Source organism: Cynocephalus volans, chromosome 9, assembly GCF_027409185.1.
Source record: "Cynocephalus volans isolate mCynVol1 chromosome 9, mCynVol1.pri, whole genome shotgun sequence".
Taxonomy (NCBI): Eukaryota; Metazoa; Chordata; class Mammalia; order Dermoptera; family Cynocephalidae; genus Cynocephalus; species Cynocephalus volans.
Genome location: NC_084468.1, coordinates 144,404,786 through 144,429,961, shown reverse-complemented (window position 1 = coordinate 144,429,961; position 25,176 = coordinate 144,404,786).

The following is a 25,176-nucleotide window of genomic DNA, read 5'->3' as shown; positions in this document are numbered from 1 at the left end:
TATAGTATGTGTTTTTCTGTGGCTGGCTTATTTTACTCAGCAAAAGTTCCCGAGTTCTATCCATGTTGTCACAAATGGAAGGATTTTCTTTTTTAATTTTTTTGGCTAAATAATAATCCATTGTATATATGTAACACAATTTCTTTATCCATTTATCTGTTGATGGACTCTTAGGCTGTTTTCATACCTTGACTATTGTGAATAATGCTGCAATGAACATGGGAATGCAGATATCTCTTTGAGGTACTGATTTTATTTCCTTTGGATATATACTCATAATTGGAATTGCTGTATCATATGGACTTTCTATTTTTAATTTTTCGAGTAATTTCCATTCTGTTTTCCATAATGTTTGTATCTGCTTTGTGTTGCTTCGCCCCCAAGGATTTGTCACCCTGCTTCCCCTGGGTGATGGAGATGCAAAGGATTACTCAAAGACCATCTCTTCTGAGCAGTGAGAGACCCTGATGTGGTTAACTTCCCTGGGAACACTCCCTCCAGTGAGAGGCAACCCTTCTTTGGGAAATTAACCCCGAATTGGGGTTCTCTTCCTGCATTTATTTTCCTGACCAGGAAGTTACGGGAAGAGAACATACGTGGGGTTATAGTTTAACAATATAGACTGGTAACGTTCAGTGAAACAAGCCAGATGACATTCCAGTAGAGCTATCAACAAAAGCTTGATCTTAACAAACATTCCTTCTCCCTCTAGCAGTTTTCCAGCAACTTAGATATCAATCGGTAACTAATCTGTCTTTGAGCCAGCAACATCACTGTGCCACAAATCTGTATCAAACACCAGAGACTTATAGCCTGAGGAAAATTTCCTGTCCTTGAAAGGTCAATATTTGAAACTGCAAAGCTTTGGAAAACCAGGCCCTGTGAAGTACATATGCTTTCTAGTATATTCCACAGCCGTACCAATTTTCATTCTCACCAACAGTGTACAAGTGTTCCCTTTTCTCCACATCTGCATCAGCACTTGTTATCACTTGTTATTATTCTAACAAGTGTGGAGTGATATATCTTTGTGGTTTTGATTCACATTTCCCTGATGATTAGTGATGTTGAGCACTTTTTCATACACGTGTTGGTCTGTATGTCTTCTCTGGAAAAGATGATGAAGTCCTACATGAGCTGGGCCCACCTAGTTTACTGACTTTATCTTGTACTTTTTAAACATTGATCACTCCATTTCAGCCACACTGGAGTTTTCTTTCTGTTTGATGAGCATGCAGAATTTGTTCACAATTAGAGCCTTCATATTTGTAGTTCCCACTGCCTGGAATGTTCTGCCCACTTTTGAGGAATCCCACTTGTCCTTACTTAAAAAGTCTCAGCTCACATGCCACTTTTAAGATGAGTCTTTTCTGAAAACATTTTCTGAAGAGCTCTTTGGCTATTCCCTATCACGTCCCTGTATAATTTCCTTCACATTAAGTATCTGTAATTATGTTTTTGATTTGTTTATTGTTTATTGTCTCCTCCTCTAAAATATAAGCTCCATGAAAGCAGAAATTGTGTCTGTCTTGTTTTCTTCTATCTCTGGAGTCTAGAATAGTACTTGATAAATAGTAAGACCTCAACAAATGAGCAAATAAAAGAAAAACTTTATAGCATAAAAATGCCTGCCACAAATAATGATTTGTCGGGTCCGCTGCCAGCCAACCCGAACAGCCCTAGCGTCATTCCTTTTGGTGGGCGAGCAAATGGCCCAGATTCCTCTTTCCCTCCTGTCCCCTTTGGAAGGAGATGGGGGAAGAGAGCCGTGAAGAGAGGTGAGCACATCCGCCGGCCCCAACCAGCCCAGTTTAAAGGACACTCAGACGCAGCGGGGGTTCTGTCGAGCAGTTCCCTTTATTATCACACAAGCACTTGCTTTCATAGGCAGATGGGGAGGGGAGGTTTTAACATAATCCTATCAGCTTAAAGGTCAAGAGCATACATCCTGTCTCAGTGCCTAGCTATTGCAACCTCTCAGTGTTCACAAGCGCAGAAGCACGTATTTGGCCAATAAGGGCTAAGGCAAGGTTCCCACAGACACCCCCACCCTACTTCCTCCTGGTCCTGTCTCAGGCTGCCATGTTAATATGCCCTTGTGGGCCCATAATGGCACCACTTGTAATGTCACTTAAGGTGGCATTAGTTTTTAAGGCCCGACATCTCCCCCCTTTTTGTTTTAATAAGGCAGCTGGAGGTGGCTAACCTTCCCAGCCTCACCTCCATTCCCTCTGGTGGCTGTGCCTGTCTTAGGTTGTTTCCTTCTGGAAATCTTACCCGTCATTGACTATCCAGCCAAGTGGGGGTGGGGCGGAGCCTTAGAGATTGGTGTTGATTTTTTAAAGGGCCATACTGACCCAAGAGTTGTCAGGGCTTTCATTATGGGCCACCTCCTCTACCACCTGGGTGAGCATTACGAGAGAAGTGGTGTTGCGCATTATAAGGGAGACAACCTGGCGAATGGTGTAAGGCCCCACGATGCTAGGGGACCCGCCAGGGAGGACAGCAGGGTGGTGAGCCACGGGGAACTTGAAAGCCAGCTTTGGAACCAATTACAATTGGCTTCTCGCTCTTTTTTTGCCCTTCTCTAAGCTTAGCTAGGAAATCTCTGACCACTCCAGAGTGGTCAGCATAGAAGCAGCACTTTTCTTTGAGGGCAGCACATAATCCTCCTTGCTGTAAGAACAACAGGTCTAGTCCACATTGATTCTGTAAAACAACTTCAAAAAGTACAACCTAAGACAGGCACAGCCACCAGAGGCAATGGAGGCAAGGCTGGGAAGGTTAGCTGCCTCCAGCTGCCTTATTAAAACAAAAAGGGGGAATTGTCAGGCCTTAAAAACTAACTCCACCTTGAGTGACATTACAAGTGGTGCCATTATGGGCCCACAAGGGCATATTAATGTGGCAGCCTAAGACGGCGCCGGGAGGAAGTAGGGTGGGAGTGTCTGCAGGAAACTTGCCTTAGCCCTTATTGGCCAAATACGTGCTTTTGCGCTCGTGAACACTGCGTGGTTGCAATAGGTAGGCATTGAGACAGGATGCATGCCCTTGACCTTTAAGCTGATAGGATTATGTAAAAACCTCCCTTCCCCATTTGCCTTTAAAAGCAAGTGCTTGTGTGATAATAAACGGAACTGCTCGACAGAACCTCCGCAGCGTCTGAGTGTCCTTTAAACCAGGCTGGTTGGGGCCGGTGGCTGTGCTCACTTCTCTTCACAGCTCTCTTCCCCCATCTCCTTCCAAAGGGGACAGGAGGGAAAGAGGAATCTGGGCCATTTGCTCGCCCACCAAAAGGAATGAGGCTACGGCTGTTCAGGTTGGCCAGCGGCGGACCCGACAATGATTTAGCAATTTATAGAATATAAATGAAATACAGTATTACACAGCAAAGGTCTAGGCCAAAATCATAAATTTGAAGTTTGCCTAGGAGAAATTACTTTTCTTGCCTTGTTCAACTACTGCTGTCCATCACAGTCTCTCATTCTTCATTTGCAAGGTATTTTTAAAAGAAAATGGACACCAATTGATGTAGAGAAAAAATTATATTCAACAGATGTTCTTCACATTTTCTTTGAAACAGAAGAATGTCAATTATGGTTTTTATATGATCCAGGCTTGCTCTAAAATTGAATACAAAGCTGTGTATACATGGATGCATAAAAGACCCTACCGCTTTCTTAAATTTCAACAGAATGTCTGACATGAAAATGTTTGTGATCTGCTAAATAGGAAAAAAAGTTGGGTTTTTTTTTCCCTTCTCTAAAATGTTTTTTAAAAGTTTGATTTTTATACAAGTTTAAATGTCTCAACTGATAAGTTTACAAATTAGTAACATCCTTAAAACTAAATTACATGTTTTATCAACTTCATAGGTTTTTAGAATGTTGAATTAATGTTTACTTTTCTGAAATCACAAGTCTATTCACAGAAATCCGCTAACACTTTAATTTTTTATTACTAGATATTTTGATCATATGCCTTACCTCTTTTCAGTAGATAAAATTGCAAAATTCTTATTTTCTAGAGATTACAAATACTGTATTATGATTGCTTAATTTTGTATGCGACTTCTCTTAAATTAGTTTATATTTCCCTATTTCTACACAAACTTTTTTAAACAGACCTCCAAAATTACTAATGATATATCCTTTTGATTTTCACCTTTAGCACTGTTGGCTTAAATGTCTGCTCCATTTCTAGAAAATTTATTTTTTCATTCTTGATATGACGGTCCATTATCTATTTCTTAATGGCTACATAAGTGTCAGTTGTTTTTTATCATCCCTGTAGAACTATAATTATATTTAAATATTGCTATAAATAGCCATGCTTCAACTAGTGTTATTCTTGGTAGTAACTGCTTCAACTGACTATGTGGAATATTAAAGATTTTCTTATTCTCATTAATACGGTTTCCCTTGCTTCTTAAAAAGCTTATGTTTACTAGTTTCTCAAAACAGATTATTTTGGTCTTAGTTTTTATAGCTTGTACTTTTCAAAATTCATACGTAAAATTAATTATACTTTCTAAATATAATTTTCTTCTAATTTAATTATTTTATATCACCTTATCAAAAAGGCAATCGTCCCAGTGAGTAAGATAATTTTTGAATGTAGTGGGAGCATATTATTAAGTCATAGGTTTACCTGAAATCATAATTAAATCTGCAAGTAGATTAATAGTGATTAATTCTCAGCAAGAACCTGGGATGCTCTTTATCCTTTGGGTAGACCATTAATTACACGGTTAGAGCCTGGCCCACTCCCCAAAGCAGTCCCATGTCTCCAAGAACCCAGGGTGGATGAGCTAAGTCACTCTCATCCCCCAGACTTGACGTACAGGTTAGAAAGTCTTCGTCCCCTGTTTAGACTTAACTATGACCACTTGCCAAACTATAATTCTAATACAAGACTTTCCAGATAACTAAAATTCCTAAGCAAAAGCAAGCTATTTACTACTTTTCTCTCTCAAATTCTACCTAAATATTTTCTTAGGTAATAACAATTTACTCATAATTAAACTTTATTAAAACAGTACACTTTAATCATTTTAACGTATTGGTTGGCTTTTTATTTTCAAATAGTTATAGCTACATAGGAAAATGCAAGATAAAGAAGATAAATAAATAAAGTAAAAGGAGATCCCGTGTCCTTTTTTTTTCAGTTTCTCATTTCAGTGTATCAAATTCTGGGAATGCAAGGTATGTACTATTTCTATGAGAAATATATAATAGCAATATAATGTAGAATAATTTTAATGAAGTTTCCCCAATGGTAACATCTTGCATAATACACTACAGTATCTAAACCTAGAAATCAGCATTGATACAATCCACAGAGGTTATTCAAATTTCATGTTTTACATGCACTTTGTGTGTGTGTGTGTGGGTGTGTGTGTGTAGTTCTCTGCAGTTTTTTCACATAACACATTTTAAAAACTATTTTCTGTGTTGTCACACAATCAAGTAACACAGGAGAACATTTATTCCGTTTTGCAAATACTTTCTACTGCTACCTGTAGTCCTCCAGTCAAAGGAAACCATCAACTTTCTGCCAATAGTATAACTAGATTTTGTTTTATAAATAAGTAGGTTTGTAGATTAACCAAAGAAATTGTTATTAATAAGAAAAATTATACTAAATTCTTATTAGGTTAAAGGAATTTCTATCGGGTCCATACTGATCTCTTCAGGCATGGGACTTTTAAATTCATAAACAGGAAAATTAACATGCAGCTTCTGTAAATTTGTATTGCATTGACATCCTTTAATATCTAGAGTCTTACACAAACATACTATATAACTTGAAAATTGATTATATAACTTGAAAATTGATTATACAACAGTAGTATCTTTGTGTAAAAAAAAAAAAATCTACTTTCACAGTAGCAATCCAAAACAACAAACTGTTAGTATGGCAAAAGAAGTGTTGGAAAAGTGTAAGTCCAGCCAAAGGATGATTTTGACTCAATCCTTGAATCTGTTTTACTGCCAGGCAATTAATACCAGTAGAGTGAGCTCAAAATAAGGTGAATATTTTGAACAGATTTTTCCTATCATGAAATACTCATAATATCTGTTGCACAACAGCACTTCTCAAAATATCTGTGTCGAAAGCCTTTTTTTTGCTTTGCTTTTTCTCTGCCGATTCATTGTGACACCACACATTTGTAAAATACCAAAACAAACAAACAAACAAAAAAACCTAGAAAAATGACCATATGCATAGTTGCCATGGCCACATCAAATTGCTATAAATGTTTCTAAACAGGTAATGAGGTTGTGGTTTGGCAAACTTTTTTTGTAAAGGGCTAGATAGTGAGTATTTTAGGCTTTGTGGGCCACAATGTCTCTGTCACAACTACAAACTATGGAACTCAAAAGTAGCCATAGACAATACATAAATGAATGGGTATGGCTATGTTCTAACAAAACTTATTTTTCAAAACAGGCAACTGGTCCATGGGCTTTAGTGTGCAGATACCTATTTCAAATGCTTGCCATCATTATTTCATGGGGATTAGGTCCAGTTTGCAGACAGACAGTGATCTGTGGACCTCACATAGAATGACATTGATCTAGAAACACTTAAGAAGCAAAGCCACCTATTAGAAAGATTTTTGATGTTCTTCAAAATAATCCACAGGTTTCCAAAATTCCCCTGTAATGGACCTACATAGCCATAAATTCTAGGACCTTCTGCAAACAGATATGTGTTTGGGTATTCTGGAGTAAAGAGCTTTCTCCATACTTACTCTTTATTGGAGATCTGTAGCAAAGATTTGGCCACCTCACTCTCTCTCTCTCTCTCCCTCTGTCTCGCTTTTCTCTTTTCTTCCAATAATCTGGATTTGAGGACTATATAACCTCTGTACTGACCGGGACATATTTGCCTGTTTGTGTGGTTGTGTGTTTCACTGTGTAAACTAAGCTAGTTTCACCCACCAAGTCGTACCTGAATGCCTTTTTCTAAGTTATGTGACAATTTGGTTCTGAGTCAAATTGTTTCCATTGTTTTTTGTTTTTGCTTTTAATTTCTAGATAGAATAAACAGTTTTTTACTACTTAAATTTACTAGACACAATAGAACGTTGTGTAATGATGTCTATGGAATTAGTTAATCTCTAACAGAATATTCTTGCACATAACAATAATATATCAGTAATGACAAATGGTAAAGACCCAGTAAACAGATGTTCAATAGAGTCTTGGAGATTATCTGAGGTATTTGTAAGGTGTGTGAAAGAAAAGGAGATTGAGCTTGTAAATAACTTGATAAAACTAAGGGGAATTGACACTTTGAGTTTTGAGAACCCAAGATCATCTAATACGAATTATTCTTTTTTATCTCTAAAGAAGAAACTCTAAAATAAGATCAGCAGGCTACCAGTGCATCAAAGTCTCTATTCATCATCTCACACTGTGTTTGGTCACACAGATGTCTAAGAAAATAGATGGAAATATATGATATATTTTCGTCTACATGAGTAAATATGTATAGTTATTTGGAGGCCAAAATGCTTAATTCAACAAGCTGTGTAAATTATAAATTTTCTTGTCAATATTGAGACTTCCTTTAAATGGCACTAATTCAGTCGTTGGATAAACTTGCCTCAAAATCTAGAGTGCAGAAGAAAACATGAGGGAAAAAGACTATTTGAGCTGGAAGTCTAATGGTTGTCGTATGATATGAGCCACCATGTAGGGTCTCAGCCTGATGAATATACTCAGTATGACTGTGCTTTGGTTTGGATGTGTTCTCCAAAGTTCACATATTAGAAACTTAATCCCTAAGGCAACAGTGTTGGGAGGTGGGACCTTTGAGGAGTGATTAGGTCAAAAGGGTTCTGCTTTCATAAATGGATTAATGCTGTTGTTTAAGGAGTAGGTTAGTTATTGAGAGATGGGGTTCCTAATAAAAAAAGCATGAGTTAGCTCCTTTCTCTTCCTCCCTCCCTCCCTCTCTTGCTCTCTCTCATGCTCTTTTGCCCTTCCACCTTCTGACATGAGCTGATGCAGTAACCTCACCAGATACCAACACCTTGATACTGGACTTCCCAGCCTCCAGAACCACGAGAAATAAATCTCTACGCATTTTATATTACCCAGTCTCAGGTATTATGATATAGTAGCACAAAACGGACTAAGAAACGTAGTGAAGAGGTGAAAGCAGAACACTGTCTTATCCCAGCAAGAGTAGTATTACTGACTGCTCAAAAGTTGAGGTCAGGGTCTGGGCCACGTAGAGAAATGTGAGGGCAGCCACACACAACTGTGTTAACTTAATATGATGCACTGGAAAACATATTGATATTTTATTTGTTAATGACCAGGAAAATTAATTGCGCTTGACACTTTACTTATATTACATAATGACGTGTTGCAGTTTGTTGAAAGCTTTTGTAAAATACTGCATTTTCCAGACACAGACATGTTTACACATATGTACTCTATAGCACAAATACATATATCCTGGGGTGTGATGTGTATACACACACATACACACTTATGTATATGAGGGTATTTCAAAAAGTTCATGGAAAAATAGAATTAAAAGATACTGCAAATTTTTCCATGAACTTTTTGAAATACCCTCGTGTGGGGGGTGGGTGGGTGTGGGTGTGTGTATATACATATCTATATATCACATTTTTAGTAAATGAACTTAAAATCTACTTGGGAACCAAGGAACTATCTAACTATTTCTTACAGAACTCTCACAATAGGATGGCTGAAAGAAGTCTAATTTTTAAGGAATATCTGTTAAGAGACAGAATTAAGTTTCTTCATATTTGGAGGATAGTATTTTTCCATTCCAGAAGAATTATGAAAAATACACCTACAATGATGTAGGAAATGGTTTGGTGAAACTTTCTGCTAATACAGTTTTCGAATGATTTCAGGAAATAAATGCACCAGTGGTGCTATTATATATTTTCCAAAAGTGAAATTAGTATATCATACATTTATCTTTTATGACCTGGTTCTGGCAATAATAACCATAACTAGTATTTGGATGGTTTTGATGTTTATAAAACATGGTCAGTTTATGTTACAATCTGTTCTTATTCTCATTTTATCAGAATTTTTTATCCTTGGGTATCGCTAGAGATAAAATAACACTATCTACTGATAATCATGTATGGAGGCAATTTTTAAAGATTATAAAACTTAATGGTAGAGTTATGCTCCATTACACTGTTTTATCCCTGTGGGAAGAAAATTCAATAATGGTATTGGACATATAAAATTATTAGCATACCTTCTCCCACAACACTAAGGTGACATTACATCGATGCAATATTTGTAAAACTAATAAAATAATATCTCCAGATAATATAATCCTGATCATCATTTAAAATCATGATAAGCACAAACTTCTACTGAAAAAAAAAAGATATTTTTATAAAATGGCCATTTCATTCTAGGCAATTAAAATTGACTGATATATTGATAATATCCACTCAAACATCCATTCAGCCATTTTTTGTCCTGGGTTTTATTGTAAACCAAATATTTTCTCTTGCTGAATTACATTATATTATTGTTACTCTTGGTTATAGTAGATTGTATACAGATTACTGTAAAGAACAAAGGAATTATATATATATATATATATACACACACACACACACACGTATGTATGTATTTATAGTCAGAGAGAGAGAATGGGCATAAACTGAGTAAAAATAACCTAAAGGTGACTCATAATAGTGGCAGAGGATTTCAAGATTTTATGTCACCATTCTTTTTGTTGTGGTAGTTCATGTACACTGTGAATATTTTTGTTAGCCTAGATGTATGCACATTCGCAAGTCCTGTAAATTATCAAAATAAAATGAGGAGGTATTTTACATATAAAGACCTCATTTTGTATCAGAAAGAACAATACAAAATGGTTAATGCTATGATCTGACTGTTGTGTCACCTGTCCCCAAAGTTAAATGTTGAAATCCTAACCTCCGAGGTGATAGTATCAAGAAGGAGGCCCTTTGGGAGGTGGAGCACCAGATCCACTATTATTGAAAACATTGTTTGGTAAAATTTAAGTTGTATTCTTGAATTTTAAAAAATCCTAATGAACTGTAGCCACACAAACAATTGTTTAAACATAAATATAGATACATATCTGTCTGCTTATCAACAGAACACCAGCATACCACTTAACGGAGGATACTAGAAACATTCTTATTGCTTAACACCAGAAAAAACATGAGGACACGATCTACAAAAATGACCATACACATTTATTTTTCTGTGTCTAAAAAAGTGTAATATTTATTTATTTATTTATTTGAATTTTTATTGAATCAAAATTGGTTATACAAATATTGGGGGTTCAACATTGAAATATGTTAATCAAATCAATATTACTAGCATATATATATGTATATATATATGTATATATATGTATATATATGTATATATATGTATATATATGTATATATATGTATATATATAGTTACAAATCATAATTATTCTTTATGCCCCTTATCCAATCTCTCTCCATCCCCTTCTCCCTCTCCCTTCCTACATCTAATTACCCTAGATTTCTTCTCTCCTTCTGAAAGAATAATAGTTAATCTGTTGATTAGTTGCCTGGATGTTCTGTCCAATGCTGAGAGGTGTGATCAGGTCCCCTAATATTATCATAAAGCAGATGCTTCTTCTGTCACTCTGAAATGAGCTTTGTGGAGAGAGACACCCTCTTCTTTTCTTTGGTCTCTGCTGGTGACTCTCGTGTCAATGCACTCCAGTGGCTGTCGGACCATCTGTGTGTTGGTTGGGGCATCCAGCCACTTTCGTGGCAGCCATGGTAATACTGGTTGCTGTGGTGGTCTGCCCACATGGAGGTGATGTTTTTGGCATGCTGCTTTGTACTGGCAGTGTGCCTGGCTGTGGAAAGTGTCCAGTCCCCAGATCCATGCCTTCCCATATTAAAGGCCCTATCTTCATGTACAGTCACATTCTGAGTTATTGGGGGTTAGGACTCAACATATGTATATCGGGGAGACGTAATTCAGCCCATAACACTTACCAACCAACAGGTATGAAAATTCTAGTTGCTCCTATACTTGCCAACATTTAGTATGTTTTAATATTTTTTGACATTCTAAGATTCCCAGCTATTATTTTAATATCTGTAAGATATTATTTGAATTTATTCTGCTTGAGATTCACTGACCTTCTTGTATATGTATTTTTTTTTTGTTAATTTTAGCAAGATTTTTTCCATTTATTAAATATATTTTTCTTACCCATTCTTTCTCTCTTCTCCTTTGGGAACTCCAATTATCCTTTAAAAATAATTCCATAGCTTTCTAAGACTGTTTATCTTTTTCCCCCCAATCTGTTTTTTCTCTCTTTTTTACATTGGATTATTTCTATAGATTTACATTCACGTTCACTGACTCTTTTCACTGTTATTTCTATTCTGGCAATAAGCCCATACAGTGATTTCTTATTTTAGATATTGTATTTTTCAGTATGTAAATTTTTATTTTAATTCCATTTATATTTTGTATTTCTGATGAGGTTTCATTTTTTAAATTTTATTGAGGGCCTATTTTCCATTTTCTGACTATCACTTGAATGGCCATTTTGCCATTCTTTTCTGGTAATTCTAATATTTAGATCATTTTACATTGGCTTCTGATGACTATCTTTTCCCTAAATCAGGGTATCATTTTACTGTCTCTTTCTACTTTGAGAAATTTAGATTTTATTCTGGAAATAGTGAATGTTACATTGTGGAGACAATAAAGTTGCGTTTTTTTTTTTTTTTTTTTTAATATTACCATGATGTTTGTTGATATTTTTGTTTAGCAGGCAATAAAATTGGTTACATTAAAACTGAGATTAGTTGCATCAAGGAAGGTGCTAGCTCAGATTTTGATTGAGTTCTTTAGGCATTAAGCTTTATTTAGAGAAGTTTTGTGTTTGCCTTGACAGCTGCAAAATCATCTGTGGATGAAGATAATTTCCGAGGTCACAACTTATTTCACTGATATTCAAGAAAAACTAGGTTAGGCAAGACTTGTTCTGTCTGATTAGTGTATTGTATTAATCATTTTTTTTACTTCCCCATTTTTATTATGTACTGCCTTCCTGGACAGCCTGGGAATGAATGCCCCATTCAGGGTTAGCTAATTCCTAGAGATAGCAAAGCATTTGCTTGCTATCATTTTTTTCATATGCAAACAAACAATTTCAAAGCCCATTCCCCTAACCACCTCATTTATCTAATTCTCAGATACCAAGTCAATATTCTCCCTGTACTAAATCACATTAGGGCAAAATATTGGATATCTAGAGACCACTTCTATAGCCCAGAGCCCAGGAAAGTATTCAAACTATCCAATCATAAATTTGCACAAACTTGCCTACCCTGCCTCACTCATATCTTACCATGGAAGTAGCCATAAAGGCTCTGGCCTGTGCTTTTTTCCTTCACTCCTTCTGCCTCCTGACTGGTGCCGGTATTTCCCCCACGTGTCCCCACAAGGTGTGGCATGCCTGAACTGTAAGTATTAAACTCTTCTTTCAAAGGCAGTTGTCCTTATGTCTGTCGCCTTACCATACCAAGTTAAAACAAATCCTGGATACCTTTGACTACATGTATCAATTCCTTGTTCTCAAGCAATGGCATGTTGCTTCATGTAAGAAGGTGAGAATGAAGAAGTTGCCACTTGAATTTTTCTGTCATCCTTGACAACTGCCCTGGGGCTGGGAGATTTGGACTGTATATTTACAATGAAAATAGCAAGCAATGAATACAAAATTAGAGATTCTTTAACCCCAGGTTATGAGAATATACCTTGGAAAATGCCACATATGGTAGTATCAGTCCTTTAAATTTGGAGATCATACATTTATTTCATATGACATTTTGATAGTTGAAATTTGAAAAAAAAAATATCTGGCAAACATTAAATCAAGAAAGTTCAGGGCTGTTTATCTTTGTCAAGAACATAGATTCTGCCAATTAGAAATTGCACTAACTATTATTAAGATTAATAAGAAAAGTTGATTGCTAGGAAATAATTCTTGCCAATTCATGTAACATCCCTGGTATTTGCCTTTTTAGATTTTTCTAATTTATAATGAATCAATAAATGTTTTTACTACATAGTCATCATTCTTCAAAATGTGGAAGTAAAGGTACAAATCATATGAGTAATCTCTCTGCTTTTATTACTTATAGCTGTTTGGCTTAAGAAACTGTAGTACTTAAGGGATGTGTGTGTGCATGTATGTGTCTGTGTGTATCTTTTCATGTGGGTGTTTCATTCAACAAAGGAAAAGTTGGATCATCCAAGTTCTGGCTAATGTAAGTGTTGGTAAAATAGAATAGTTTGGTCAGGGCCCTCACCTGGGTCTGGTTGGATGTGGCTTCAGCACATCCATTGTAAGCAAATTGTGTGTGTGGAGTTAGTGCACATGCACGCCAATGTGTCTTTTCAGTTTTGTTGCTATTCTAGTGTTCTTCAGAGAGAGAAAAAGAGTAGAGAATGGGAGAGAGAGAGAGGAGTTTTAGTGAAGCAGGTGGGTGGCTGTTGGCCTTGGGCATCCACCCCATGCAGCCATGCTTTCCAACCTATGGCTCCAAGGACCTTTTGGCCAGTTACCTAGCTCATAAACCTGTGTGAAGGGGTCTGGTGACCCAGCCTGGCATGTGTGGAGTCTGGTGACTCAGCCTGGCATGTGAAGGGTTTGTGACCCTGTCTGTGAACAGGCTTGAGGGGGCTGGGAGCTCCAGACCCAGCCCTAGCTTTATAATCGGCCCAGTGAGTGCAAGATTACCAGCAGGTAAAAGAGCCCGACAACTAGCTTACTCGAGGAGCTAGACAATTGGTGCTGTGAGGCCTTTGCCCAGGCATGACAGTAAGAAACTAATCCAGTGTGTGGACATTGCCTCTAGATCCTTTCTATTCTAAGAGTGGTCTGGGGACTTTCAGGATCCATAATACTTGGGAGCTAGTTAGAAATTCAGAATCTCAGATTTCACCTTAGACCCACTGAATCTGAATCTGTATTTTAAAAAGATCTTCTGGTTGGTTACTTATATGCATATTAAAGTTTGAGAAGTGCTGCCCTAGAACAGCATTTAACATAATTCAATTAACAAAAATCCAGACTGTTTCTTAATTGAATTCCTTAGAGAATAAATCTAATAGAGCCAGCTTGAGTTCTGTATATGTCCCCTTTATGTCCCCCTCCACCTCCTGACACAGACACAAATTAGCTTTGGATGATTAGAAGCAAAGATGAAATGTCAAAAGTCTTTTCTTTAGGCTAGGGCCTGGGCAGATAATTTATATCCACCAAAGATTTTTAGACTAAAAATTCATTAATGTGATTTATTTGATATAAAAATGGTTTGATTTTGTACATAACTATTACTTTGATATGTAGAGACAACTGAAATTGGGGATGGATGGAATCCCTAGGAAAGAGGCAGAGGAACAAAAGTGAAATTTATGGCAATATAGAATATGTATATTGTTATGCATAGCCTTGTCTGTGCCTTAATAGTTTTTTTTTTTTAAACCATATAAATGAATAAACCACCTATTTTTCACTGGGTTGTAAACAAAACTGTACTGTGGTAATCAGCTGTGCTTTTGGAATTGGGCATTGTAGGTGATGCATTTTCAGGCTTAGACTATATTTTGGGATCATTGTAAATGATCACCAGGTTCTTAAAAATAAAAGGATCATATTTGGGGGTCATGGGTAAGTTAGAAAGAAAGGGCAAATATATGAACAATATCTTCTTCAAAAGATTTCAAGGACTCTAGGATGGAGAAAATTTGAATAAATATATGACCAAAAAAAGAATTCTAGAGCAGTGCAAATTTTTCTTAATTTCTATAGGGAAAAAAAGATGTTAAATGCTGGAGAATATGTTCCAGTATATTTATAAATTGAGTGTTTTTGATCATAGGGAAGACATTCTAATTATACTACCCTAACTACCCTACAGCAATCTAATTTTAGGTGATTTGCTAAAGAGAAGATCCTGAGAGACCTGGAGGTACAGTTATTTTTTCTTGGCTGTTTCTAGACAGGCAATTTTTTATTTCCAGGGAAATTAGTTACCACATATTATGCAACAAGCTGCAAGTCATAGTTATATTATTTTAAAGAGATTAAAATAAGAAAAAAGCATTTTTATAATTACTCATATCATTACATTTTCAGTGTTCATCATTCCTTAGTATGCATCTTTATTTCCATCATTTTCCTTCAGCCTGAAAGATTTTTCTTAACATTCTTGTTAACAGCAGGTCTGCTGCTGATGAATTATTTCAGCTTTTATATGTCTGAAAAAACCTTTCCCTTCATTTTTGAAAGATTTTCTTCAGGTAATGAATTCTAAATTGACAGTTTGACAATTTTTTTTTTTAGTATCTTAAAGATATTGTTTCACCAAGATTCACTTTCATTTTTAGCTTTGCTTCTTTGTACATAATGCTTTTTTTTTTTTTTTTTTTTTTTTGGCTGCTTTTAAAATATTCATTTTCTGGTTGTTTTAAAGCAATTTGATTATATTGTGCCTTAGCTTAATTTTCTTCAAATTTCTTATGCTTGGGTATGGTTTGAACATCTTGGATCTGTGGGTTTATAGTTTTCATCAATTTTGAACAAATTTTGGTTATTTTTTATTCAAATATTTTGGCTTTTCTCACCTGTCTGGGATTCCAGTTAGCATATATTTGGTTACTAGAATTGTCCCACAGCTCACAGATGCTCTGTTTTTTCCTGTGTGTTTTCTTTTCTCTCTCGCTGGTTCATTTTGAACAGTATCAGTTTCTGTCTACAAGTTCATTAACCTCTTCTGCAAGATCTGATGTACTTATAATTCCTTCCAGTGTACTTCTCATCTCAGACATTATAATGTTTCATATGTTGATTTTCTATTTGGGCTTTTTGATATCTTTGATGTCTATCTTTAACATGTTTAATCTAGCTTCAACTATTTTAACCTTTTGTCAACTAAATTTATCATCTATGTCATTTCTGGGTCAATTTTGTTTTGACTAATTTTTCTCATTATGGTTGGTATTTTTCTGTTTCTTTGTGTACTTGATAATTATTGATTGGGCACCAAATATTGCGAATTTTACCGTGTTGGGTGCTGAATATTTCTGTACTCTTAAAAATATTCTTGAACTTTGTTTTGAGAGAAGGCTTTTGGAAACACTTTGATCTTTTTGTGTCCGATTTTTTATTATTTTTTAAGCAAGACTAGAGAAACAGTCAGTCTAAGATGAGTTTTCCCTACTACTGAGGCAGTACCACTGTAGTACTGAAACTGATGCCCCCTCAATTTTGAGGTTTTCCAGATCTGCGCTATGTAAACTTTGGGCCTTATTCCCTATATCTTTTGCATGGCTCATTTCCTGGCTTCAGGCAGTTTTCTCATATGTATGTGCTGATAGGTTCTCAACAGAATACTAAAGGGGGACCTTCTGCATAAATCTCTGAAGTTGTCTCTGTAGGCAGTTCTCTCTTCTCCAGTACTGTGTCCTGCAAACTCTGGCTGACACAGTTTTCCTAGACCTCTAGATCAGTCTCTTTAACACCAGGAAGACAATCTAGCTCTGCTTTTGTTCCCCTTTTTTGTACAGCTGTCTAGAAACTGGGCAGAAAGCTGGGGCCGTTGTAGGGATTACTTGTTCGTTTATCAACTTTTAGGGATTTCTCCCTTCCATTGCCTGATGTCCAATATTTTGAGAGCTGTTATTTTGTCTTTTTCTTTTAATTTGTTTTAGGTAGGAGGGTGTATTAGTCTGTTTTTACGTTGCTATAACAGAACACCTGAGACTGGGTAACTTATAAGGAAAGAAGTTTTATTTGGCTCATGATTCTGGGATAGTTGCATCTGGTGTGGGCCTCAGGCTGCTTCTGCTCATGGCAGAAAGCAGGAGGGCAGCCCACGGCTGTGAGATCACACGGTGAGAGTAAGAGAGAAAGACAGATGAGAGGTTCCATGGTCCTTTAAACAACCAGCTCTCCCACAAACTTGATAGAGCAGAGTGAGAACTCACTCACTACCCCACCCCAGGGAGGGCATTAATCTCTCCATGACGGATGTGCCCCCCATGACCCAAACAGCTCCCAATACTGCTAAGTTGGGGATCAGATTTTAACATGAGCTTTGGGGGGACAACATATCCAAACTCTATCAAAGGGTAAATCTGGTTCTTGCTAATCTGTCTCAGACCAAAGTAGGAATTATCGGATTATTATTTTAAATAGGTTTTCTGTAGCCCTTGTCACTGTCATAGGAACAGAAAACCTGCATTTTATAGTATTTCCAATTCTGAGAAGCCACCAAGTTGACATTTCATTAAAGGGATAATTTTATAAAAGGTAAGTAGCTTTTTGGCTATCCATGGACCCTTCTACAAATCATAGATTTTTGTCACTTTTTAACTTACCCCAAATATATTTATTTTAAATCTTTGGTTACATCCTCTAACCACTTATATCCTTTCTCTCTAATATCAAAGCCAACTTTTAGGATCTTCTTTATCTACTGATGCTGTTTGGGGGCAGACTTTTACATTCATTATCAAAGGAATTAAACATATCTTCTTTAAGCCTAAATTACCTAATTAACCAGAAGATAATATAGGCTATACTGCTAAACTTAATTGAACCTCACTTAAATGTGCCCAACAAGCCTTAAAAAAATAATAAAAAGATTAATATAAAATACAAAATTTTCATGAAAGTTCTTCTCTAATTATGACCTGGAATCTAGCAACTGGAATTCAAACAGACCTAAGATTAGGTTTTAAAAAGCTCATGAGTACTAGTGCTTTACAAAACTGGCAAAATTAAGCAACTAGATTCTTATGTGTTTTTTTCTGGGTACTAACTTCCCTATTTCCAGTCAGGATGCCTTAGACATTTTTAAAATAAGTAGTAGTCTGAAATGTAATGTTTCTAAAATGGAATATTACTCTAAACTATTTAAAATTTTAATAAAAAATTTTTAGACAACAATTTTTAAATGTACTTTTTTTAACCATTTTGAAAATTATTTAGAGAAATAACTTTAATAGTTTTACTCATGATAGAAAGAAAAAAATGAAAGGCCAACATAATTTTTAATCAGATAAATAAATTCTATTGTAGCAAATAATTAATACTACCTTAGGTATGCTTTTGTCAGAGGTATTTTGTGTGTAAATATGTATAATAAAATAAAGGAATTAGGTCATGAAACAAGATTTAGAATATGTAATGTCGTACATAACTTTTTATATTGTCACTGCAGGAAACAAGGGAAAGCTTCCCTTGCAGGTTTTTTTGCCCTCTGCAGGCTCCCTAAAAATGAACTGACAACACACAGATTAATAGGGGAAAAAGGCCTATAAATTTATTTAAAATGCATAAGCACTGGGGCATCTCAGGTGAATGATTACCCAATAACTCAGTGAGCTCCAGATGCATATACACCCTTTTTCACAGGAAAAGGGAAATTGGGGGAATTGTACTCTCTTTCAAGAGTAGCAAATGATTTTAGGGAAGATGAATGGATCCTAGAGGCAGACATTATTTTGTACATGATTCTCTGAAATTTGAATGAACCCAATTTTATGTAAAAGCTTGTCCAGATGTGGTTACATTTCTTAGTCTTCTACTTGTGATAGATAATGAAGTTTTAGGGAGGAGACGAAAGGCAATTGTGTTCTTTTTGGCAGGTCTGGTCATAAGGCAGCTAAGGCAGCTAAAGAGAGCAGCTTTATCCTGTGCTCTGGGAGAAACAGAGTACTGGAGACAGGAGTGCAGTGGGGGTGTGGCGGAAGCCAGAGAGATCTTGAGGCTGCTACTTCAGCTCAGCATGTCAAAGGGACATATTTTGGGATTTCATTTTGTGAACTCCAACACACCAAAAAGACTCTAGAAAATATTAATGCATTAAATACATTTTCTTATTCAGAAAGAATCCTAAAAATTACTTTCATAGACTTTCTTATGTGTGCATCAATGTATCAGCAACGATATAAACTACTGGATGAGACATGAGTGACCTTCAAGTTAAAATGCTATTCACCAAATACATTCTTTACCAAATAGCATTTTTCCAGAAAATCAAAACCATTTGTTTTGACAGCTGACTTATTCTCACTGAACACAGTAAATTATGTGCTGTATATAGCTAAATAAAAAATAACTTGGGAATTGAACTATCAGACTGTCTCAAGGGTAACATATTACTGGAGAGCAAAGCTGCTGACTAAATTACACTAGATCGTTACATTGTGCATCAGTCCAGCTGAATGTGCTGGGTTGTAAGGATTAGACCTGTTTATTAATAATACAACATACATTAGATGCAGTCTGCCGAATGTGCTCTCATTTAAAATGGTCACTTGTGAAAGTTACATTTTTCAAAAACTTCTGAATATTAGCAAATTTCTGGCAAATAACTGCCAGGATACTTTTTGCAGTAGGATCATGCACTTTATTTCCTGCCTCTGATCACACTTCTCACTGTGATCCAGCCTCATTAGCCCTCTTTTGTAAGTCAACCTTTCCAAGTACACTTCTCTCCCAGTGCCCTTATAATCACTGTTGCCTCGACTTGGAGTATTCTTCCCTCAAATATCCACGTGCTCCTCCACTACACTGTTTAATTAGCACCACTCCCTACTCCCAATTATGCTCTAGCCCTTAACCTGTTTTAGTTTTCTTCATAGCATTTACCATATGACATATTTCATATTCATTTGTCTATTTATTTATTAACTGTTTCCTCTCACTGGAATGCAAGCTTCAGTAGATCACAGACTTGCTTTATTCACTTCTGAAACCTCAACTTCTAGTATAGTTCCTGGCTCTTATAAGATAATTATCCCACATTTGTTAAATGCATGCATAAATGAATGAATGAATAAATGAGTGAATGAGTGAATGCTAAAACAAGTAACTGTTACCCTTTATATGCCAGGTCCTAAACTGAGAGTAGGTATATGAAAGCAATTAATTTCTAGAAGTCCAGCGGGTGGCATATACATGTTTAATTCAAACAACATGCTTAACTGCAAGATTTAAAATATGAATAAACTTGTTAATATCAATACCTGAGAATTGTTATAATAGTACCCACTTTTTGGAGGAAATATGTAGACTTTGTAGTACTTCCTCTATCCTTGACCAACTACCTTGATCTGATGCCCCCTGGCAGTGTCTCATCATCTTGACTCTAAGTTCTAATTATTCTCTTTCCTTCAAAAAGAATAACAATTAAATATGATAACAATATTTAAAAATAACATTTTTTTACAGCATATGCATTTTAATATGAAAATTTCTAAGGATATATTTCTTATAGCATATGCCCCAAAACTCACTGAAGCTTGAATTGTATTCCCCAAGTTTCATGTATTAGAAACTTAGCCCCCAATGTGACTGTTAAGAGGAAGGGAAATTCTATTATGGTAATTGAAAGGTGGGCCTTGAAGAGGTGATTAGATTATAGGACCATTCAGTAGTGAATGCACTGAAAACAGTGATCATGGTTGTGGTTTGGAGGGTTTTAAAAGGGGAGCACAAAGAGTCTGTCTCTCTCTCTTACTCTGTCTCTGCTCCACCATTTCACAATGTGATACCCTGAGTTGCTGTCGTCACTACCAGGACAAGACCCCTACCAGATGTGTTCCCTTGACTTTGGACTTCCTAGCCTCCAAAATTGTAAGCAATAAATTCCTATTTCTTATAAATCACCCAGTTTCAAGTATTTTGTTAGAAGCCACAGAAATAGCCTAATACAGGTGGCTTCCACAAATCAAAAAACCTCCAGTCAAGTGAGCTAACTTTTAGAATATGGAATTATAGATACAAGTGATTAGAGAGAAAAGTCTAATAAAAGGCCAGTCTTGCTATTTATGTTAGATCTTCCTGACCTAAGGATACTTCTATGGGTGTAGTTGCTATACAGTAGTAACATCTGATAAATGCAGACACATCCTTCTTTTGAAAGTCCAACTCTACTTACTTCTTCAGTTGAATGTTGCATTAATCCACTAAGAAACAGACTCAAGATATTTTAAGATGCTCTAAGATGCAGACACTAAGATGTGATTAAACATGCAAATGCTGTATTAGGTGAAATGTCCATATGATGGAAACTAGAGTGGGAGCTGATCAAGCTTGGGAAAGTATTCAGAATGCAATGCAAAACTGACCCCAAGTAGAAAAGTGAAAAGAGGAGGTTGGTTAGAGTGTTCCATGCTGCTTTAGAGAAGCTCCCAGAGTCTTTTATAAGTCATGGAGCCCAACTTGGCAGGGGTCTGCCTTAGTATCTTGAATGCACACACTTGTTGGCTGGACACATACTGTGGATAAAGTGGCTTCAGGGCAAATACACTGAGGGATTTCAGAGCACAGGAGCTGAGGATCTCCTTCATCATGCTCTTTCTAGGTGGAAATCTACAAGTTGTGTTCTCATGGCCACAAATACTCCCCTCTGTTAAATTATCCATTTATGTTTCTGTCTCTTCTTTTGGACTCTGCACTTCTTTAGGATCAATCTTGTTCATTTTTATATCTATAGAACCTAGTCCACACTAGGCCAAATGTTTTCTAAGTGAATACTTTATATCTATAATCACCACAACACTATCTCATCCTCTGTTTTCATTGTGTCCCATGGCACATTGGTATGAATGTCCACACACACACACACACGGACAGTAGATAGTGGTGGTTGAGAACATGATTTTTGCATCACTGTTGGGAAAATAGAATAGTTTAATCAGGCCCCCTCACTTCAGGTCCAGTTGGGTGTGGTGCAGCAAATTATTTGTAAACAAATTGTATATGTGTGGGTAGAGTTAGTGCACATGCATACCAATGTATCTTTTTAGTTTTGTTGCTATTCTTGTGTTCTAGAGAGTTGTATGGAGAAGCTAGCCTGAACTGCCAGCCAGCAGAGAGCTCACATCTAAAAATAGAGCATGTTTACTTTGCTGGCAGCTGCTCAAGTTTTCTTTGGACTTTGCCAGTAGCAGTTGAGTTTTGAGCCTCTCTTTGGACTGCCTAGCTCTGAGACGTGTGTGTGTGTGTGTGTGTGTGTGTGTGTGTGTGTGTGTGTGTGTGTGTGTGTGTGTATGCACACGCACTGAATAAAGACTACTCTTTCTTCAATCAAGGCTCCAAGGACCTTTTTTCCAGTTACCTAGCTCATACACCTGCATGTGAAGGGTTTGTGACCCAGTCTGGACAATGGGCTTGAGGGCTCTGTTAGCTCTAGACCCACCCCTAGCTCTGCAATCACTAATATAGGTTCCTCTTGTTTTGGGTGATCAATCTTGGGCAAGTTTCTTGATGAAAATAATCTTTCATTTCCCATCTCCAAAAATGGGTTAATGGTCGGTCTTTAATTAAATGCTAGCTGTAGAAACTAAAAAGTTAATCCATTGTCACAGCAACAACAAAATATATCTAGTCTCATTACCTAGTTTAATATCTTAGTGAAACAAAACATGAAAGAAGGAATATGAATGCAGCTATAATGAGGAACATGCATTGGTCAAGCAGAGAAGTTATTAAGAAAATCATACTAATGCTGAATGGATGTGGGTACTACTTATATTTTCATGTATGTAGTTTTAATTGGAGACTTTATTTTAAATATTATGAACCCATCATACAATAAACTAATATTTGTAATAACTCATCCCTCATCTTTGATTTAGAAGATGAGACCACTACATTCATGTGCCACTTTTTTCTGCCAAACCTTCTAGGAAGTTAATCCCATCCTTTCTGGGTCACATTTGAGCCTTCCATTTCTCTCCACTAACACCTAGGACTGGCTTGGATTCAGTATTGACTTTTGTTTTAAGATTGTGTTGCCCTGCAACCTTAATAATCCTGAAACACAAACATTAACTAGATGACATTTCTTCTTTAATGCTGCTACCTCACAAATTTCAGTTTTATTGTTCATCCACAAAGCACCATTTTATATCAACATTTCATGTTAAATATAACTCTATGAAGTAAATCTTATTATGCTACCTTTATTATTTATTGACTGATGGTCTTTAAAATTCTACTGACTTCATTAGCTTATACGGTTTTCAGATAAGACAAATAAGCAATATAAAAAATGAAAGATAAAGCACTGAAAACATCTACAAACACTTGAAACCATATATTTTTACAATAATATGAACACTTTCAAGGTAATTCCTTTTTTAAAATATATTTCAACATACTGCTATAATTTTTATACAGTCTTTATTAAGACAGTATGTCATGTTAAGTAAGCAAACATTTATTCTGTCTTTTAATTATTATCATGATAAAAAATGCTACAAGCACAATAAGATAATAGGGCCATGTCACTTGAGGATGCATACAATGTATTCTTATCATGTTGTAACTTTCTACTTTACCTTTGCAAAGAGAAATTGATGGGATACTTTGCAATGCTCAATTTGTGTGTGTGTGTGTATGTGTGAGAGAGAGAGAGAGAGAGAGTGAGAGAGAGAGAAATGACATTGCATAAATTCAGAATTCTTTCTTCTTTACAAATTATTCATTTGGTTTCAGTGCATTAATTTGTTTCAGCTTAAGTTACAAGTAGGGTTAAACAGATTTCTATTTTTTGGTACCATAGACATTTCTACTTCATTACAAAATATCATATTATATCATATCACTATATTAGGGTAGAGTGACCCAGGTAACAGCCTGCCTTATAAATGTCTACTTCTAAAATCCAAATACAAAATGGAGACTCAACTTAGTCTGTTTTCAATTACAGTTAGACATTTTAGATTTTTCACTGAAGGAAAAAGAGCAAATCAGTAGCTGGAAACTCTAGATTGAAAGGGACTGTAATAGTGTTTTTATCTATAATATGAATAATATAATAATAATAATATAACATGAAAAACAAATTAAATATTGAATATGATTTATTTTCCACCAAGACAGAAATGAGTGAAATAGCAATGCCAAAGACTAGTAAAGGAAGGTAGAAAATTGAGAGAAATTTTCAAATTTAGGGAATATATATAAACTGAAGATCAAAAAGACACTTCAATGAACAAGAGAACATGTATAAGAAGCTGCGGGTCATTTCAGAGTGAAAAGCAAAAGTCAGTTAATCAGCAAGGAGAGAAGAAAACAAATAGTTCTTAGAAGAGACAAGTTTAAGTTGAAAGCACAACAAAATTGGAGTTTTTTTACACTCCTTATTGATTAACAGACTTTTTTTTCAATATATTTTAATCAAATCCATTTATCTCAGTTTAATCAGAAACCCTGAACTCATTTCAGATCACACAGGAAGTTATGCTGATGTTGATGATTTACATTTTTCGATAAAATACAAACACCGAAAACAATTCTGGCATACAATTGTGAATAAGTTTGCTAGTGTTCAAGGAAAGACTAACCTTGAAGTATTAGTCACTGTCAATAGAACAAAAGCAAAATTTTAGGACTGTTGCAATGTTGGTGAAAATAGACACCTTTCACTAAAAATGTTCAGTACAAAACAAGGTGCTATTTACTTTATTCAAGATAATATATTTTATTTTCTTCAGTTTGATAGGTAACTCATTCATAAGGTACCAAATCCTAAAGGAACTGAAGGCTAAACAGAAGACAAAATCTCCCTCACAATGTTTTTACCCCAATGTCCCAGTTCCACTTTTCAAAGGTAGTTAATATCAGCTTCTAGTGTATCTTTACAACTGTATACTATATTTCCACAAAGATGTGTATTCTCATTTGGACCGATTTGTGCCTTTCTCTCCTTCGAAAGCTATTTAAATTAGAAGGATCTGCACAAGATATTGCTACAGAAACTGGTGCCAGTCTTCAGTATACCCACATTTATTTTCTCTTCATTCAGATTCAGCTGTACCTTGTCATGATGTGAATTTCATCAATAAAAGTGATGGAGGAAAGTTAGAGCATTATATGAAACAAAGGGAGGTGGCAAAAAGTACAGAACCTTGCCATGTTCGACATTACCGATATTTAATCCTGCCACAGTCTGTATTTATTGTCCTCTCCCAGTACTGCCCCCACCAGCTTGGTCTATAGCAGGCAATGATCCTTCTTCACCATTATTTTGGGAAATGCCTCTGTTTCTCTCCAGTGTTGCAGCTTCTCTTTTATAGGTGCCATATTC